Source organism: Corvus kubaryi, unplaced genomic scaffold, assembly GCF_017639235.1.
Source record: "Corvus kubaryi isolate FWS band 111438036 unplaced genomic scaffold, C.kubaryi_AGA036_p1.0 37142, whole genome shotgun sequence".
NCBI classification, from domain to species: Eukaryota; Metazoa; Chordata; class Aves; order Passeriformes; family Corvidae; genus Corvus; species Corvus kubaryi.
This window is the reverse complement of record NW_024581036.1, coordinates 380,314-398,707: the sequence shown is the minus strand read 5'-3', so window position 1 is coordinate 398,707 and position 18,394 is coordinate 380,314. Positions and strand designations below refer to the sequence as shown.

Below are 18,394 nucleotides of genomic sequence, written 5' to 3'. Positions count from 1 at the left end.
ATAGCCAAAGGGAATGAACTGCAAATAATCCTCCCAGAGAAAGGGCTGTTGGTCCGTGGTGGTCATGGAAGGGCTGCACTGGCCTTGACAGCTGTGCTGAGCAGAGCTGCAGCTGTGTGACACAGGTGAGGAGGGGGATGCTGCTGAAGCGCAAATGAAATCAAGATGTGTCTAGTAAGGGTCTGAAGTCCCATCCTTAGTTGTATTTGGTTCAGTGGCTCAGCAATTGATTGCTTAAATAAGGGGGGTTTTTCTGTCCTGTCAGCTTTATTCTTGGCCACATCAAGTACTCTGAGCAAGCTGCCTTGGAGAATTCAGCCTTTGAGCGCTTCTAATTCAGAAAATGGATTTTCTGGATTGTGAGTAACATGTTTGTGTCCTTGTATTTCCCTGTGGTTCTGTCAAGCGAAGTTTTTCAGCTTAGAGAGACGTGAGAGGTGGAAGAGTTGAAAAAGGGAAGAACTGCATTCACTTCAGAAAGAAATGTGGTACTTTGCACCATCCCAGAGTGCTGTGAGCAGTGATGATCCTGCTGCTTGTTCTGCAGCCTGGCGCAGGCTTTGGTGGGCATGGAAATGAACAAGCACATGTTTACCATTGAGAAGCTTGTCTTTCTCTAATATGAGTATAGTCCTTCTGCAATATAGCAAACCAGCCTGGACTTGGGCATTAGGAGTTTTGGACTAGGCTGCAATCCTTTAGATATTTATAGGTTTTTTTTATACAGATAGACATACGTCACTCTGCTAGAGAGGTACAGGAGTAGCAATTTAATAGGAAGTAGGCTGTGTGACAATGTAGCAACTACTCAAGCTACTTTGCACTCTGTATGTGAATTTCACACAGAGTTCTCATGGTCCTGTGCAGGGCTCTGGGGTGACAGCAGAGGGAATCACAGGGCTGCCTCAATATGCTTGTTATGGTGGTGACTCTTACGGGTTGAAGGCTGCTGGTGCATGGTCTGTATGGCTGTGGCAAACATTACTGTGAGCTTGTGACAGACTGGGCTTTGAGAGCAAATCTTCTGTAAGTGAAAGGAAGTGTGCGTGTCCTGGGGTGAGCAAGTTGTGGTGGCTGCTGCATGCTGGTGCAGCTGCACAGCTGTCACACCTGAGTGTAAAGTGAAAAAGGCTGCTGCAACAAAGTGATTCACATCTATTTAGCAAGTGCTCCTGAGTAATTTGGTGGGCTGACACCAGATCATGACAATAGACGTTGAAGGGTTACTGGTCTCATCAATCAGCTTCTGCTTGGCTGCTGCTCTGTTGCAGCTTCTCTTGCCCTATTTCTTCTTGAAGAACTGCATAGCTGTAGTGATTTTAAATTTTATCTTTATCCTAACCACAGGAGATAAGTGTGATATGGTTGATATTATGACACATCAGGTTTCCTTGGTCTGTTCCTCATTTGGTTTTGGTTCCTGCTTCCACACAGAGCATACACCTGTGTTTTCTGTCATCCATGGCTATAAGAAAACAGGTAGGTGAGGCCAAGATGTGAAAGAGCAATTTATAAAAGGCTGGTTATCAGAGCTGTGTTTCTGTCATGAATTTATGGTGGCGTATGAGTGAATGACGAATTTTGTTTGGTCTGTAAAACATTAGAGTAGAGCCAATTTGGACATGTAGCCTTGTAAAGCACATAATGCCGTCTCTGAAATAATGCTGGTTTCTTAAACACATGTGCATAACAGATGCTTCTGAAGCAGCTATTTGTACAGGGTGTTTAAGAAACTGCTTTGAGTATCTTCCTCAACAAGTTTAATTCATGTTTCTTACCCCCAAGTTATAGTGCTCTCATCTGCTAAAGTCTTAAGTAAGGGCAGTTTTCAGTAAGATTAGTTTTGCATTCAAAGTTATTTTTTGGCTTAGAGAGACAATGAGAGGTGGAAGAGTTGAAAAATGGAAGAACTGCATTCACTTCAGGAAGAATTGTGGTACTTTGCACCATCCCAGAGTGCTGTGAGCCATTGGTATGTTGATGCTCTTCTTGAAGAAGGAGGTTGATTTTTTAGTAAACCAGTATGTTATGAAATTTACTTTCAGGCAGTGATGTAAACAGCCATTAGCTTTCAGTAGTAGTTAGAGGAGAGGTAACACACGTCTTTGCAAACTAGGGCATGCACAGATGAGTGAGTTAAATTGAATGTTGGCTTATATAAAATGATGAGTGGACAGTGCTGGTGTCCCATGCAGACTGGGTCAAAGATACACAAGTACAAGCAGCTGTAGAGACTCTCCATCATTTGAGATGACAGAATTCCTGTGCTTTGAGGAAAAGGGCTTGGGGTCCTGATTTTCCACCAGCATGAGAATGAAACATTCACAGTAATTTTGTTTATCTGAATATTTGTTATGTTGATTCACAACATTGGCATCAGGCTGCCGGATTAAAAGTTGCTTGACTATAGACACACTTTGTACTCTTAAGAGTACAAAGGTGCTGCTTTGTATGTGATTATGCAAATGGGACCCTGGTGTGTGTGGGTGAAACATAAGTGTACCACTTATTTCTACTGGCAGTCAGGCTTCTGAAAAAAACGTGCAGAAATGAAGGAATCTGGTTCTGGGATCCACCTATGTGAAGCATACAACTGCTTTTCAATAACATGATGAAGATAGAGTATTTGGCATAACAGCCGGGTGTGAGGAGACACTGCCTCAGGGAGTGTGATAAGTCTCTCAGCAATGGCACGGGACTCTCAGTGGCTACAAACTCTGGAGAGAAGGAATAAAGCCAGCCAGAGTCACATGTCGGTGTTTTGAGGGTCCCTTTAGGTAAAGTTTATTTAGCTTTCCTGGAAGCTGCAGTATTTAATCTGACCTGAAGCAGCAAACAGATGGAGGGATGTATTCTGTCAGAGAAGAGAGCTGTATTTTTGGCTTTTACTTCAAGCAAGAGATTTGTAGGTGGCTTGCTTAGTGTTCCATGAATTTGATGCTCTATATATTGCTAAACTGAGCCTGTCTTTTGTAAGCAACATAATTTTACAGCCTCCTTATGCTTAAACTGCTTCTTCACTCAGGAGTTAAAAACAGGTTCCTTCCAAATTTGTTGCCCTGTTAGACCATACGTTCTGCTGCTGCAGGGAGCAAGTCATTCATGTTGGCTTAACTGGGAGTTACTTACATCCTCCAGTGGAGCCATGTATTTCACTTTACAGATGAACCAGTGTATTCTGATTTTGTGTTTACATATCTGAAAAGCAGGATCCTTTCAGGATTAATTTCTTTACAAGGCTTTTAACGGAATGGAGGCTCTTTCCTGTTAAATTGAACTCAACTTGTGCAAGTGCATATGTATAGAAGTCTCTCCTTTCCCCTGAGACCATGCCCAGTTAAGAGGAGGAGAAAAGTGAACATTCTTGGGAAGGTTTGTTCTCGTCATATTATAGCCTTATAAAATAGAAACAAAACTAAAATTGTTGCAATGCTGCTTAAGTAAATAAGAGTTTGAGGTGGGGCTTGAAAATAGTTCGTTCTCCCTTTTTTTCAGGGTAAGCTGTGCAGCATTTCAAACTGGCTTGTGCTGGGAGCGGACATCACCAGCAAGGTATTTCCTGTCTCCTTTTGCCAAATGCTAATAATAATAACAACAACAACAATAAAGTTTTAAAAAATATACTCAAATCAGAACTAAGACATGCATGACTTCATTTGGCAGCACGGGGCTTGCTCTACATAACTTCTGTCTTTATTTTTTTACTTACATGCCTGCCAAGAGCTTCTGAATTCATTTTCCCCTTCTCACTCCATCTTCCCCCTGCTGAAGGAAAGGCATAGTGTATCACACTCTGAGCCGGAGGAACATATGGGATGGGGAGCTCCAGCTGACCAGTTCAAGAGCTTGGCTGTCATGTGAGCCTTGCCAACAAATTTCAGTGTCACAGGGAAAACCATGAGAACATTTCTGAAGTTTCAGTCCTGCAGAGAGTAGCCAGGAAGGAATGAGTGGGAATTTCTTTTTCATTGAGGGAAAAAAAAGTGAAAGTATTTTAAGTGTGAGACTCTGAGCTGCCTCTGCTTCTGAAATGGTGGTACCCTGAAGAGGCAGGCTTAGATTTGTGGCACATTAAAAAGAAGTAACAGTTTCATGGTAGTTGATAGTGGTTTATGACACATCAGTTCCTGTTTCTGCTTTGTTTTTGAAGCTGCTTCAGTGCACCCAGCTTCCTTTCCTTAACTACTAGGAACTCTGTGAACCCCTGGCTTGTTTGTCTCCAGCTACAGCTGGAAATGTTGGATAGATCTCAGCATCCCATTTTGCCTAGGCAGCATCTGTGTTTTCTGAGGTAAAATCTAATACACAAATATGAACATAATTTCTGGAATCAGTTAGAAACTGTGCATCCACATGATCCTCTGTGTATGTGTGAATTGTTTTCATTTGGCTTGTTAAATTCATTAAAGAAGAAAAAGCTTCCAGTGGAGCTTGATTCTGATGAGCCTGTATGGGTTAAAAGAAGTAGTTACTGTCCAGAAATCACTTTCTTTTGGCATGTGTTCCCTCTAGTCCTTTGTGATATCACCTGAAGGTTTTTATCTGACATTGGTTTTGGATTGAGTCTGTATTGCTGATGGTGCATTTGGCTGTAAAGATGAGGTTTAATTGATTTTCAAGGGTAGGAGAAAATGGTGTTCTTGATAACCGTTGCAATTTCAGGTAATGTATGCTAACACTGATGTGTGAGCTGCTCAGAGCTAATAATAACTGGCTGACGTGACCTGACTTGGCTTTAAAATGCCTAGTAGAGCTTGCTGTGGCCTTGTAAAGAGATTTTGTATTTTTGTGTCTGTCTGCTGATGGCTCTCTAGTGTACATCTCCCTAGCATTGCATGAGGATTTAATCACAAATCAGGTTGCTCCAATTATTTCTCCTGGTAAGACTTCAACCTTGTTTTGGCTCCTTAGGGTGGAGGGGCTTTCAAGAGTGGGTAAAAAAGCTGTATACCCTCCCAGTTTGTACCAGAGGACAAAAGAACCATATAGACCCTTCTCTGCCCATTTCCTGGGGCAGCACATGATTTGTGTGTCTCCATGACATTTCTTGAAAGCTCAGGGTAACAGCCCTACATGATTGATTAATAAATACCTTAATAAATACCTTGGTAGCTTTGACAGGGAACACTGGGCATCTCATGGCCACTTCAGAAGGGCAGCAGCAGGCTGGAAAAACTGTAGTGTGCTAACTCGCCTGACCTGCTATTTCTGCAAAGTTCCCACCAAGGATCCTGAATTTTATTTCAGAGCACCAAGGAAAAATATGGAAGAGTTTGGAAATGTCAGTGCTGGAAGTGGGGCTTGCCAGAAGTAGTAACAGACCAAACTTGTAAGACAAACAATGCTGCACCATGGACTGACTATATCACCCCATAATCTGTATTAAAAATAGATTTTACTGGCTCTGGTTTTAGCATGATCCATTCAGTAATTCATATGGCATTCCCATATGTTAGGGTGAGAGGAAGGTGGAAATAGTGGGAGTGGGGGAAAAAGACACTGACTGATCCTTATGCCATTTCAGTTCAGTTAATTGCATGTGTTTAAAATGTTGTAACGTGAGCAGATGGGGTGTTTCACAGTTATGTGCTCTGTGTGTGGATATATACACACACACACATATATATGAAGTTCTTTAGCACTTGATTCCACAGGGCTGTGCTGAGGCTTTACCAGCCACACATGTTGGGTGTGTAGGGGTGGGAGGATGGCATCAGTGGTGGGATGGGATGAGTGATTGATTTAGTATTGGGATCCCCAAAACCACATGAGATGTGCACGTGTTCAGTGAGCAGTCCCAGAGCTTGCAGCTGTGTTGCATTTGGTGACAACCTCAAGACGCTCTTTCAAACGTTGTTGTGTCTTCTTATTTGAAGCCACACAGCTCTGAAATCAGTAAACAAATTTTTTCAGGAATCTGGGCCTCAAACGTACTTAGTACTTAAATACCAGGGTAGTTTCAGTCTGGGAATAACTTCTGGAAGAAGGAGACCTGTCCCTGGAAGCAGTGGTTGTGTATCCTGCAAAGTTGCAGGAATGTGGGTTCCCTCCTCTTGCTAAGATTGCTGGAGCAGCCAAGCTGCTGAGGGCTGCATGCCAGTAAGCACCATCCAGCTCAGGCAGCATTCTGGTTACAGCTGGGATAATGGGTGGTCTTCTGACCATGGTGAAATCCCACTTCAGTCCTGACTCTGCACTCTCCTTGTTCTCTTTTGCTGGCAGCATCAGTGCCAAGCCTGTGATGGATGGGTCACCAAGTGACCTGGCTGCTTTCCTCAGCTATTTTCTGGTCTTGTCCCCTCAGTTTTGTCCCTCTCGCCTGCCCTCCACCCTTGCCCCTTCCACACAGGTGCTTTTGGGGAAGGGGCAGCCTCCTCTCTGCACAGAGCGGCCTGCTATTCCTGTGCTCTTCAGCAGGAGTGTGGCAAACAGGCTGTTTTCATCCTTGCTACCACAACCCTCAAAGGATAGAGTAAAGCAGATGGCACTGTGCTTAATGAACAGCCAGCCTGTTTGTCAGCTCGGGCTTTGCTCTGTATGTGTATCTCATGTTTGCCAAAGCTGGGCTTTTCAACTGGAGCCTCTGCTTCTGCTGGGATCTCATCGGGAAGATGAGGGGCCCCTCCTCTCTCTCCCCAAACTCTGGTCCCTAAGGTCAGCCTTTGCTCAGATCAGCTCTTCCCTGAGAGCAGCCAGGCTTTCAGCAGGACCTGTGTGTATGGCTGGGCTTCAGTTTGTGTAATGTAATTTCTCTGAATCTTCAGATAAGACAAATCTTTTATTTAAAATCCACTTTTTTTTCTATTTTTCTGGTCCTAAGGAATTCTTTGGGGTAGTCTTTAGCTTTTAAGAGCTTGAAAACACTTGGCTGAACCCAGGAGTGTTGCTTTCTTTCACTTAGACTGGTAGAGACATGTTTGGCCAATTTCAGCATGAGGTGTAAGTGATTTAGACCCAATGGCTCTTTGCTTATAGGGATTTTGTTTCATTGTCACTTTTTGTGTGTATTAGTTCTAGTACCAGTCCATACAGCACTTGCTTGCAATTTTCAAGCTGCATCCTCTTTGCTTTCTTTCCTGCTCTCCATGGATTGGGAGGTGTGAGGAAGGATCTTGTGGCAGCCAAACCACTGTGCTGTCCTCAGCGGATTCCTGTGTCATGCAATATCAGCTGAAAGTGCCTCAGCAGGTCCCAGCTGAGACATCACCTCACCTGCAGCCTGGCAGGCATTGTCCACCTGTACTTACACATGCCGACAATATGTTTGTACAAGTCGATGCAGGACCTCGTACGCTGGGGCTGATTTGGGACTGAGGTATCAAGCTGCTGCTGTGTAGATAAAATGGAAACAATACAATGATCTTTTGTCCTACTATTGGTTAAGAAAGGTCAAATGTGTAGCAAAGCTGGGTTGAAGAAACACTTTCTCACTCAGTTTCTGGAAGTCAGGGCAGAGAGGCAGGGGCTGGGCTGAGCTGTTGCCTCTGGTTCTGGTGAACTACTTGGTGCCTTGCAGCCCCTTTCCTTCTCCCACCCGTTATTTTGTCTCATGCATTTATTTCTTAGCAGGTGCCCTCACACTGGAAGAGCTTTCAGTACTGAAGAGTCTTTGTGGGCTTCAGAAGGAAAATAAGAATAATTGACTGGGCAGTATAGGCAAGGGATCAGCTGTCACTACCCTTGGTATACCCAGGGGAAATAAGGCTATTCAGTCCAATGCTTTTCAAGAATGAAAGATTAGTTCAGGATGAGAGAATCTTTTGGTCTTCTAAAGGGGCAAAACCTTGAGCCACAGAAATTGAATAGCAACATGTAGAGTGGTAGTTGAATAAAAAATAAAATGAGAACACAGAAAAAAGCCTTAAGCTCTTTAGTTTATCTTATTCTCCAAGTTCTCTATCGGATGGCTAGCACCTGCTCAATGCCTGGGTATTAGGGACATACTGTCAGGAGACTTTATCTTCAAGTGATACCTGCCTTTACACTCTGCCTTCTGTTCATCTGCTGATCACATGTTGCAGGGTAGAAAGCATTTTCTGGTCACAGTGACTTGTTTTTCAAGTTGCTGAAGTATAAAATAATTTCTACCAAGGAGTTACAAAATAAAATAATTTTCAGTTATTTCTGTCTTGGCTGTATGTTGGAGTCAGTCTGAACCAATGCATGTGTTTATACTTATTGATAAAATACTGCTTTATATAGAGGATATTCTCACACTTGGTTTCTCCCTTGTTCAAGGGAATGAAAAGAGACAAGGAAAAAGGCTTTAAGGTACATTAAGAGATGGTTGAAAGCCAAAGTCAGAGAATTGTTACAAATTTCAGTAAACAGGTTGAAGAACAAGGGAAAAAAGATGGAAAAAAATGTAGTGTTAGCAATGTGAGTGTGTATTACACATTTATGTAATTTTAAATTTACTTACATTTGCTCCTATATTTATAGCGTAGAAAAATTTCAGAATTATCCCAAATCTCTCAGGAGAAGACAATGTTTTCTTACCTGAAAGCATCAGGTGTGACCCCTAGGAAGGGCCTCTAGAAGCAGAAATCAGAGGATAAGCTAAGCTCATGCCTTTTTTTCTTCCCCAAAATGTTTTAATGCTTCTAAATATTCACAGTGTTTAACTGTGTTTAATGGTTGATAGATCCTGTTAAACTCCAGAGTAACAGAGTATTTTGGATTTGGGGAAAGGTGGGTGTCGCGGTTTGACACTGGCCCAACGCCAGGCACCCACGAAAGTTGCTTATCCTCCCTTGCCACAGCTGGGCAGAGAAGAGAAAAAATTAATGAAGGGTTCATGAGTTAAGGATTGGGAGAAAATACTCCAAGGGCAAAACACATTCAACTTAAAGATACAAAGTGAATTTATTACTAACAGAGTCAGGGGAGGATAATGAGAAGTAAAATAAGCCTTTAAAATACCTTTTTTCCCCCAGCCCCTCTGTCTTTCCCACTGACAGCGCAGGGAGACAGGGCGTGGGGGTTTTGGTCAGTTCGTCACCCTAGATTTTCTTTGGCTGCTCCAGGAGAGGAGTCCTTCCCCTGTGAGACCATGGGGTCCCTCCCATGGGAGACAGTTCCCTGTGAACTTCTCTAGTGTGGTTCCAATCTCATGAGCAGCAGTCCTGCCAAACCTGCTGCAACATGAATTCCTCCCATGGGCAAACAGTCCTCCCAAAACTGCTGTGGTGTGGGTCACTCTTCCATGGGGTGCAGTCCTCCAAGGACAGGCTGCTCCAGTCCCTCTCTCCATCGGGTCTCCCACTGGAGCACAGCCTCCTCCGGGCATCCACTTGCTCCAGCATGGGCACCTCCCCCACAGGCTGCAGGTGGATCTCTGCATCCCCCGTGGACCCCCACAGGCTGCAGGGGCACAGCTACTTCACCATGGTCTTCACCACGGCCTGCAGAGGAATCTAGGCTCCAGCGCCTGGAGTGCCTCCTCCTTCTCCACTGACCTTGGTGTCTCCATGTTGTTTCCCTCACATGTTCTCACCTCCTCCCCTTCTCTGGCTAGAAGAAAAACTGTGTGTACTTTGATTTGATTTTCTTCTTAAATATGTCATCACAGAGGCATTACCAACCTCTCTAATTGGCCCAACCTTGGCCAGTGGCATGTCCATCTTCAAAGTCATCAGGGATTGGCTCTGCTGGACATGGTGGAAGCTTCCAGCAGCTTCTCATAGAAGCCATCTCTGTGGCCCCCCTCACCCCCCCAAAAAAAACCAGGCCGTGCAAAACCAATACAGTGGGAAACAGCTGCTCTGTTTGACAGTCATATGGGCTATGTGCAGAGATGTCTTTTTACTGATAAGATGCTCTTAAGGCTCTCCAAAGATGTAAGGAAAAGAAAGCTGTTTGGTCCAGCCAGTGTCTTTCACTGAACCTTGGCATGTGCTCTTTATGTGACTTGCCTGTTTAAATGTTGAACCCTGCCCTCAGGAGAGACCGAAGAAGAGATCGGAGAAGAGATCTATGCATGTAAGAGTGGGGAACAGTGGCAGAAGAAAATCTGAGAAAGTTGTTTTCATCAGGGCGCTCTCCTGCTGGACTAAGGCAGGGAAGCAGTTGGAAGCCAGCAAGGATCACCAAATACAATTGGGGTAATAAAAAGGGCTGGAAGAAAAGTGTGTTACCCAGCACTGCAGTGGCTAGAGCTCAGCACCCAGATGTAATCAGTGGATGGTCTTTGAGAAACACTTGGCATGAACTTTAATAGAGCTCTTATAGCTTAACAGACAACATCTTGTAGCAAAGAATTGAAACATCCTGGAGTAGTATCACAAGTTAATAAAGGATCAGGCAGCTTTAACAGATGTGAATTTTCTGACTCTTGACCTGCAGCTCTCTGCAGCAGGTATAGGTTTTGCCACCCGCTGGTGAAAGCTGGTTATTTTTGTATGGCCCTGTGTACTTTTATTAGTAAAGCTGTTCATGAGTTATTAATGATTTTTCATGTTTCCTTTTTATAAGAAGTGCAAAGAATATTTCTTTCTCTGTTCTTCAGAATTTAGTCTCTGAATATGAAAGAATAAGAGATTAAACCTCACATACGCAATGAATAGAGTATAAATTCTATAATGAAAATCCATTCCTTTTTCACTAATCTCTTGTCCTGTGAAAGCTCTGTCAGGCAGGCGATTTATATCTGAGTGTAAGCAATGAAATGTTGAAGAATGATGTTGCCAGTTGCAAGTTCCGAGGCTTGTTGTTTGCATTGACCAGAAAGCAAAAATGCGTAATGAAAGTAGTACAAAACATTAGGAAATTGCAACTTCTGCTGTTAAGAGAGTTGCATCCCAAGTTTGTTGTATTTGAGTTGATTTGGGGTTTGCTTTATAATCTGAAGTCAGTTCGTAGGAGGTAAGTGTGTGTCTTTGGAAGAGACTTACTGTACTGAGGTGGGTGGGGAGAACGGCCCTTGGAGCTTCCTTTGTGCTACTAGAATGCTGTTGAGCCACTGGCAAAGTGCAAGTTCTGCAAAGGGAGAATCCCAGGGAGACTCAATAAAATAGCATAGTGCCCAAAATCCAGGGCTTACAAAGGTTAGACTAACACTTTATGAGGAAAACGTCTCTAACAAGATGCCAAGCAAGTAAAAAATAATATTAAAAAAGCCCACTTTCCTCATAAACTAGATTATGTTTATTGGGCTTTTGTGGCTCCGTGGGTGTACCTGCAGACAAAGTACAGCCAAGAACGGGATCTGTGGGAGCCATTCTGCCACATTCACTGGGTGAGTGGCTGTTACAGCTTCAGCCATCCTGCTGATGGCAGTGGGGGTATTCAGGGGATGGCAGAAGATGACTTGAGCAAAACCAGCAGACCAGAAAATACAGTCTTTGTGTGGAGCTGGGAAGAAGTCCCACTGTTGGTTGAAGAGTTGCAGGAGGATGCCCTCCTGTTCATGGCTTCTGTTCAGATCGGGCTTCAGACAGGTTGAGCCATGCTTTCTGTTGCGTTTTCTGTCATACTTTCTTGCAGAGCAGTGGATTAGTTGCTTCTCATTGACTTAGCTGTGGTGAGCGATGATGTTACAGTGTAAATCTGAAAACGCCTTTGTGGTTTTCACTGCCACAAGCCCCACACTTGGACTTGGGAAGGTTTGCAAGGGTAGCTTTTAGGGGATCAGTAGTTAATTTGGAGTTGGTTATCCTGATAATGTGAGCTTTTGGTTCACGGTACAACCCTTACAGTGCTTTCTGTAAATGATGCAGAGTTGTGCATTGATTTTATGGGGTTTGGGTTTTTTTTCCTTTTTGTTTCTTTGGTTTTGACTTTTCCTGCTCTTAAGAAATTTATCTAGTCTGATCTCTTCCTGGTTTTGAAATGGTAGCTTTTTATTCTTTATGAGGAAAACAATGCATTTCAGTCTGAGTTTCATTAACATCTTTCCCCTCAAGTATGGCAGCAAGCCAGTAAAATAATTGTGCTCTTTGATTGTCTCTTACCACAGTTCGTTTGCTCAGAAACTGTCTTGTGCGAAACTCCAGGCCTTGAACTAGAGGCTGACATGAGTGTGCCTGACTCCACTGCTGGTGGGCCTTTAAAAGGTGTCAGTGGAAATTCCTCTATACAAGATTCAGCTCCTAAGAAGGGATACCCTACCCCCTGTGTTTTGCTACTGATGTTGGTCCTGCTTTGGTCTGCAGGGCCAACTTCCAAAAGCAGTGAAAGCTCAAGCTCCCATCAACTATGTGCAGAGAATCATCAGTTAAGAAAGGCACAGAAAACTGGATGCTTGTTAATATTCATCCTTAAATTATTTATGCAGCTAAAAAGAATAAACAAGTGACCCTTTATATTTTGTTACAGCAGTTTCCTATCCTTGTATAGTATTGTTAGTGGAGAGCTTGTGTCCAGAAGGGTGTTTGGTGACACCATCCGCTGAATAAGGTCTTTCAGATGCATCTGTCTGCATTAGTAATGAGAATGCTTGCTCTTGTCTTACAAAGGAACCATTTCTTTTAAATATAGCCCCCTCCTTCCCAGTCCCTCCACAAATGATACCATCATCAGAATTCTCATTACAGACGTCTTTCATCCCTTTAATGTTGGATGAAAATCTCTTTGTCTTCAAGTTCCTTCAATTATTAATGATTTTGTTGTATTCTTTTTGCCAATTGGTGCCGAGAGAACCCTGGAGCAAATGTGTATTAGCTATTCCATTTATTCTCTCCTCTTCATTCCTTCTGTGGTCTTTCTTAATGTCTCTCCTGGTTTCTTACTCAACAGGTTCTGCATCATTGCTTGGGCTTTTTTTTATTCAAATATAGGAGCCATTGTGCCCCAAAGACTAACTTCATTTTTGAAACCTTCTAAAATGAGGTAGGGAGCCTTCTTGCAAATGCTGGGAACATATGTGTTTTCCAGTCTCTACTGTGGTGTTAATAAGTGGTCAGACAATTACCTGAACCAGTTGCACCCTATGGACCAGGTGGAAGTCTGGGGGATGGCAGGTCACAGACCCAGTAAAACTGTCAGCTCCAGATTCTAAAGTACAATCTCAGTGGCATTGTGGAGAGGCAGCCTTGGTGCCCTCTCCACCCCACTGAGGTCCTCCAGCAGCAAAGAGGGGAGGAGTAGGTGGGATTCACGTGGAAGAGCTACAGGCCTTGTCCTCTGAGAGACTGAGCTGATGTAGTGGGAACCCTATAGGAGCTCCCCTTGGCATTCCTTTTACAGCCCCAGTGTCCCTGAAGCTGTAGGCTTTGCAGCTGTCTGGACCTTAATGGCTCAGATTGGGGCTGAGATTCCCAGCACTCCAGCTGGCCCGTATTAGATAGGTGTGGAGGGAGCAGTGCTATACTCTGCACCAGCAATTCTCATTAGGCTTGGGAAGGATGAAGAGAAGGCAATGTAAGTCAGTCCTGTGGCTAGCTGAATTTTGCTGGAGGCTGTACCAGTTGCCCAGTTAGAGAAACTAGATGCCTGCAGGACAACAGGATCCTTATTCTCTTCGAGGAGGATGCCAGCATATCTAGGCACTGCTCTTGGTGCTCTTTATATAAAAATAAATACATAAATAAATAGTTTAACCTTCCTCAGTAGCAGGGGTTTTAATTACTGCACATACCACACACACACAAATTTGCTTTTAATTAGCCCAGTGAATTACTCTTTTATTCCCCCCTCCTTGATCCTCCTCACCCATCCCCCCCACTGATTTAGAATGTAATTGCTTTCTTGCTTTATCTTCAAAAATTATTTATCTGAAAGATTTTTATTACTGTTTGGGTTTTCTGTACTTTAGAGAAACCTATCTGAAAACATGTGCTTTACAAGGAAAGATTAGAAGAATGTTTTCCCAAACTCCTTTTTGCTTATCTGGACTCTCCCCCATTTGCCAGTATCTATCTTACTGTGCAAACCCCACATTTTGGCATTTCTCCAGCCGAGACACCACCACCACCACCAAAGAAAATGGAGTAATTTTCCCAGTGTTTTAGGGATAGCATCCCCATTAGGATAAATAAAACTGTGATTTGTCTTTTTTTGCCCACAGTAAGCCTTTTCCGGTCAAACTACTGCCGATCTACATAACTCCTGATCTGTCTAGGTATATGTTTGAGGCCTTGTCTCTCAAGATGCTGTTCAGTCCTTTATTTTTTCCCCTTGGTTTCCTGCTTTTAGATCTGGGAGCTGCTATGCAGTATGCTGTAATGATCTTGGTTTTGGAAGATGCTTTCCTGTGAGAAACTCATCCTAACTTGGGGTGAAACCCAAATTTTATAAATGCAAAATCAGGAAAGGTGAGATGAGTTTGCTGGCATTTGTTACTGACAAACAGCTATTGCCAGAAGTATTTTTTAAGTTGTGCTCTTGCCCTGTAGGTACTTGTAAACTGCTTGTTTATTTTTCCAAAATCTTTGCAAAGGTGGCATTTAAGTGATTGGTTTGTAATTTTCCATAGCTTCCTTTCAAGAGACCTTCTAAGAGAGAGTGTGGTGTTTGGGATGATGTTTGTGAAGATAAAGCAGACTCTTGTCTGGTTTGTTTTGAAGTCTTAAATACTCTTCTGAGTCAGGGAGGATCCACACAACTGTCTATGCTGCATCTGCTTTGTTTTGAGTGTTTCTTAAGTTGCTCTTTCCTATTCTAACCTGAAGTTCTGCTTCTTTTTAGAACAATCATATGCAGTATTTGCTCCCTGTTGGTCTTGTGAAAATTGGAACAATGTTGAGTAGGTTGAGTCGAAGCCTTTTGTGCATCATCTTTGTTATGCCTCTCTGCTGAACCATGACTTGTCCTGTCTGCTTTTCAGATCATACTGATTCTTCTTTTGTTGCCTTTTATGTTACTGGCTAATCATAATTCAGTTTGTTCCTTAACTTCTCTGATAATGTTCCCATGGTTTTGCTTTTCCTTATTTATATGGGATTTGTCTCTGTTTTCTCCCCGATTTTTATTTGAATATTCAGGCTCTTAAAAAGCTTAGCATATTCTTCCTATGTACTTGCAGAGTTTGTTGTTAAAGCTGCAAAACTCTCTTAATTCTGCCTTTCCATTCTGGTTATGTATATCTCTATAGCCTTGCACAGAGCATAAACCCTTATCTTTTGAGCTGTACGTGCTTCTGTTGCCTGCCAAACTGAATGGAAGTCTTCTAAAGAAACTCAGGTAGAATGGTAGAGGAGCCAAAACTGGCAATTCCTCTCTCCAGCCTCTCTTCTGCCTTTCCCTCTTTTAAATCCAGGTCATATTCTTCTTGGTGCCCTGGAGTTGCTATAGGATCACTTCTCTGCCAAACAGTACCATCCTTTGAAACCAGTGTAAACCAGTGTCTGGATGGCTTATAGTAGCAAGGATTCTGGTGGCAGTCATTGAAACAGTAGGAGAAGTTTCCTGACTTACTGGCAGTACTGCCATTTGTGCCTGTCATCTAAAATACCATTAATCAAAGTATTACTTCATCTAACAGAAAATCACGTCCCTTGAGGTATATGAGGCAAGTTCCAAGGTCCTTCATTTATCCAAAAATCCCTTTTGTCGAGTGACTTTCATGTTTTCCACCCAGTTCTGATAAACCAGATTTGACTGTAATCACATTACACTTCCCAAAAGTCTCCCTGGTGATGGTGATTGGATGTGGCACCCTTCACTTTGTACCCTGAGCTCATGGACAGTGTGAGTGCTGCAAAACAGCTGCTGCCTTTCACCCTTGGGGCAACTACCTGGTTCAGATGAGGGAAGTAATTTACATGTACAAACAGCTTAAAAATAATTGTGGACAGAACTGTGAGACCAGAGTGAATGAAGGCTATGTTTAAGTTATCTAATCCAAGTTTCCAGTCATTAAACCCATTTTAGTCATGATGTGGTAAGTGCTGTGGGTTCAGTGGAGCAGTGGCCGACTTAAATGTGTCTAAGCCAAGAGGGAATTGGGATCATTGTGTTAACCACAGGAAATCTGCTTTCATGGTGATGAAAACAAGAATCAATTGTAAGTTGCTAATGAATTAACCTACAGTATCTGCTATGTTCATTTCACAGTAAATGTGATAGTCAGAATCCATTAAGAAACCCTTGCAAGGGGGTCCTCTGCAAAGACAGTATCTGTACCGTGCAGTGCACACTGCCAGCCCTCCTTCCTTTATCTGAAATGCTACAAGAGTGTGCATAAATACAAATGCTCATCCAGGAGCACTCAAGTCAAGGAAGGGATTCTGGTGGTTTTAACAGGGCTTTGTCTTAGAGGTCAGAGTGGTTGTTAACTGTGGTTGGTTTTACTGGAAATCTGCTGTCTGTGAAGGGCAGGTATTGGACAGGCTCAGTTGCATGCAGAGGACCTGGCTGCCCATGTTAAGAGGGGATAAGCTGTTGCACCATTCTAGCAGTTCCACATCTGAGCCCATGTAGGTCAGGCTGAAAGCCAGCAGCATTCTCATAAGGCTGCTTTTGTTGTCTCTCCTCTGAGGTGAGGACAGAGCTGCTTCCCCTCCACACGGCTCAGCTGCTGGGAGCTCTTGCATGAGTTTCTGCCTGATTGCCTTCCTTACATAAAGTGTTGCTAAATGAGAAGCTGTTGAAACCAATTGTGCTACATGGTACTACATGTTACTGCAATTTCTATTGCCTGTCTGGTCGGTTTTGCTGTCGAGGAACAGCAGTTAGCTGAGCTAACCAAATTAAAAAAAAAAATTCTTGAAGGAAAGTATGTACATAGGAGAAAATAATCACCCGGCAGCTTTTAGGAAGGCAGTACTTAGCTGCTAGAGAACATATTTCTGAGAAAAGATTGATCTTCAAGTTAAGGAGCAAATACCTTTTCAGTGAAAGGGGTAACAGATACCAGGCATACTATTTCAGGCAAACATCTATTTTCAATACTGCATTAACTATATACCAGTGTTCTATTGACTGAAAAATATTTACATGTTTTCCTAAATATAAACGGTATTTGAATTGAAACACTACCCAAAACCTATGATTAGACAAAAAGATAAACCTGTGTATTTTGCATTGCAGTTCCTGCTTTATATGTCTTTAAGGCCGTGCCAGCTTTGTTTATATTTTAATTGCAAGTTTTGCAAAATCTGCTTCAACAAATGATTCATTAGTTTAGACTATTTTGTTTATAAATTTAATACAGAATAATAGCTAAGGCTTCTGTTATGACATGACAATTTAAAAGCATTAGGTTACCTGATTAAGTGAAGTACAAACTGATATATTAATAAATTCTATTACAGTAGCTGTGATATTTTACAGTAAGCAAGTTTTTATCTTGACTCATCACTCCACTGGTAGGCCAGGAGAGAGAAAAGGTGAGAACAAGTGGTACAGATTCTATCTGCAGTATTTTCTTAGTCATAAACTATGTGATAGGATGGAGAAACAGTTGGTGTTTCTCTTTGATGTACAGCTTGTCACGTGGACACCCATCAGGACAAGGGCTGTGTGTTCACTCATATAATCTTTGAGCCTCCCAGTAATGCAGTGTTGCCTGCACAGGCCTGTCTCACAGCCTTCAAAGCCATTGTGTTCGTGGATGTATGCAGTGCAGTGATCTGGTTTTGTGGAAAGTCACGGCACTCTCAGGTGGCATTGGTTTCTGCAGGAGGGTTGGTGCTATCAACTGCTTCTGATACTGTGGACACAGGGAATCAACTGAAAATTTAGACTCCACTTCCAAGGAAGTGGAGTCACAAGGCACTTTTAGGCTGTACTAGTTGGGACACATCAGATGTCTTTATAATGTTTCAGTGATTCCCTGAGATGGGGGTTTGCTTCTGCCATGTCAAAATTTGGGGTGTGATTATTTGCTCATCTCTCTGCTTTTCCTTTGTGGATGGATTTTGAGGTTGGGGTGTTTGTTTTTGCCTAGCTGTCAGTGACACTAGCACCCCAGAAACAGCAGGCCGAACAAGCAGTGAGACCAAGCTGTTCCCCTCCACATGGAGTACACAGGATGGAGGGGATGGTTGATTTTGGGGTAACTATACAAAAGCTTGTGTTGCAGCTGTTACTAGTGTCTCTACCACATATACATACAAGGTTTAGGGGCTAACAAATACATTTCATGAATTTTGCTTTCTTATTCTCTTGTTCTCACTGGTCTCTAAGCTAGAAACTAAGGATTTCCTCAGAAAGCCAAAGAATTTGGTAGCTTCAAAGGGTTAAGTGCAGTACTGGTTGTTCTGAAAAACAGACCTGGGAGTACTTAAATTTCCTACATCTTCCAGCTTGATTTTAGTGACATGTTGGCAGAGAGAGAAGTAGAAAATCCCTTTCTAGATATTCCACATATTGATTATTTAGTTGAGGAGAGTCAGCTAGGATTCACAAAAGAGAGATCATGCCTGAAAGTATCTGTCTGACAAGTTTAAAACAAATAAGCTGAGATAGGGGAAAGAGAGGCCATAATATGCCTGGGATTTGAAGACTCATTTAT

General features: G+C 42.8%; 1 protein-coding gene across 44 annotated transcripts in view; it reads left to right on the top strand.

Annotated features, from left to right (window-relative positions):
- Positions 1-18,394, top strand: part of MAP2 (microtubule associated protein 2) — a 245,487-nt gene that overhangs the window by 80,760 nt on the left and 146,333 nt on the right. For 4 of the 44 annotated variants that reach the window (XM_042021398.1, XM_042021405.1, XM_042021394.1 and 1 more), the window contains one exon: positions 3,496-3,552. The exons of the other annotated variants lie outside the window; for them this stretch is intronic. The gene's annotated coding sequence lies outside the window, so the exon portion shown is untranslated. The remainder of the gene's footprint in view (positions 1-3,495; positions 3,553-18,394) is intronic. 44 annotated transcript variants of the gene reach the window in all.